This window comes from Euleptes europaea, chromosome 19, assembly GCF_029931775.1.
Source record: "Euleptes europaea isolate rEulEur1 chromosome 19, rEulEur1.hap1, whole genome shotgun sequence".
Taxonomy (NCBI): Eukaryota; Metazoa; Chordata; class Lepidosauria; order Squamata; family Sphaerodactylidae; genus Euleptes; species Euleptes europaea.
Window position 1 is genome coordinate 16,787,816 of NC_079330.1, and position 2,238 is coordinate 16,790,053.

Consider the following 2,238-nt stretch of genomic DNA (forward strand, 5'->3'; position numbering starts at 1 on the left):
AGGTATTTTCCAACTCAGAGCTTGCAACCCTAGGGAATCAAAGATTTGGGCAATGATCAATTCCTGAAATATGTATGCGGGACTGGCATCTGGGATTGGCATCAGTGGGCACATTCCGGGGACCAAGTCCCAACAGGGGCCCTGCTGCAACTCTGGAGCTCCCCGCCCTTGTTGCTTCTGTTCTGTGCAGCCTGCCCTGTTTGAATGAGAAAACAGTGATAAGAGCAGTGTAGAGAAGAAGCGACTGCTGGAGGGGCTGTGGCTCAGTGGTAGAGCATCTGCTTAGCATGCAGAAGGTCCCAGGTTCAATCCCTGGCATCTCCACTTAAAAGGTCTAGGCAGGATGGTGCTGCTGCACTCGTCTTGTTAGTGGCTTCCTAGAGGCACCTGGTTGGCTACTGTGTGAACAGACTGCTGGCCTTGATCTGATCCAGCAGGGCCTTTCTAATGTTTAAGACCTCTAGCTGAGACCCTGGAGAGCGGCTGCCAGTCTGAGTAGACAATACTGACTTTAATGGACCAAGGGTCTGATTCAGTATAAGGCAGCATCATGTGTTCCCTCTAGGCAGTAATCCAGATGGGGCTGCCAGCTCCTGGTTGATAAATGCCTGGAGATGTTGAGGGTGGAGCCTGAGTAGGGCGGGGTTTAGGGAGGGGAGGGACTTCAACAGGGTATAATGCTATAGAATCCACCTATAGCATTTTATCTTCCAAAGCAGCCATTTTATCCAGGGGAACTGATCTCTGTTGCCTGGAGATCAGTTGTAATAGCGGGAGATCTCCAGCCACCACCTGGAGGCCGGCCACCCTAGATCTAGACTGGGCTCAGAATGGGTTGGCAGCAGCATGACCGTGAGCCACCGCCAGGGGTGTTTGGGCAAGGGTCCCCAAAAGCTGGAACCGGCACTGTGTGCCTCGAAGACTTGCCCTCTGATTGGGAAGCCCCGCTCTTTGATCCCAGCGGTGGGTGCACCAGCCGTACGGGGACCGATTCTGCACATGCTTGGTGCCCTCGTTCCTTTGTTACCTCTTCATGCTTTGTCCTAGGAAAGTTGGAAAGAGGTTCTGGAGCAAAGTAGTCCCTGATTAAGCCCTGGAGTTGGGGAGAGTGGGAAGGAGAGGCACAGACAGAAAGAACCCTTGAAAGGAGAGCTTGAGAAATGGCATTCCTAAAAGCCACGGGGAGCCCTTGAGCGTCTTGGAGCAACTTTGCTGCCAGCAGGGCTGTGCTCCGGAGGTGGAGCAGGCCTCGTTCAACATTCCCTGCTTGGAAGCAGCTGTCAGGGAAAGAGTTGAAACGTGATGCATTTCTTCTTTAATTCTCTATGTGAAGTTCAGGTTTTGAAACCAGAGGGGCTGGGGGCTCCAGCTGTTGAGAAGACACAACGGGAACCCTTCTCTGTAATTGCAAACGGGAAGGGTGAGCCTTCATTTAGTATCAAGAAAAAAGTCACTCTGCGCATACTCAGAGGCCCTCTTTAGATCAGCTGAGCAAACGAAGGAGAAAAAAGCTTTCCTCTCCCTTTCAGAAGTGTTTGCCTGTTCAGAGTGAGGCTCAGGATATTGCCTTCGCTCTGAATTGGCTTGTGCTATTTTCACGATGTAGCCATATCCGGTTGGCCGGGTGTGGTTGTGATATCACTAGTCTAGGAATGTGATCCCTGATTGGTTAGAATCACTAGCCACAGGAAGAGGACAACACTGTTGTTGTTTTTTAAAGGAGCCACAAATCAGCTGCTGAGAAAGTCAGTGAAGCATCACTGTAAAGGTAACCACTCGGAGGTTTTCACAGAACGCTTCAGAACTCCTTTGAAAGGCTTCCTTTGGCATTGGAAAATGTGAATATTCAGACCATCGATTCTTTGCCATTACTTTGCTTGCTCCAAAGCGTTGGAAGCAAGATCCAGAGCTAAGCCCAGTGAAGCCCAATCTATGGTCTTTTATGCTTGGCAGTTTCCCTCGCAATCGCCCCTCTGACAAATTTGGGTCTTTGTTCTGATTGCGCATGCCCTTTCCAACTGTCAGAGGTCGCCTTGCTCTCCCCCTGTGTTTCCCTGGGTTTTGCCCGCGTTTTCAAATTCAAGATAAAACAGATCTCTGAAAACATGGGGGGAAAGGCAGGGGAAGGGCAAGGCGACATCTCTGACGGTCGGGAACGGCATGCATGAGTCAAACAAAGACCTGAAGACATCACAGGGGTGGCAGCGAGTGAAACAGCCACGCATAAAAGACCTATGT

The 2,238-nt window shown here is 50.8% G+C and overlaps 1 non-coding gene across 1 annotated transcript; it reads left to right on the top strand.

Moving 5' to 3' along the window:
- The first annotated feature begins 252 nt into the window (after positions 1-252).
- Positions 253-324, top strand: TRNAA-AGC (transfer RNA alanine (anticodon AGC)). Its single transcript has one exon. It is a non-coding gene; the product is annotated as a tRNA-Ala (tRNA).
- Positions 325-2,238: the final 1,914 nt, after the last annotated feature.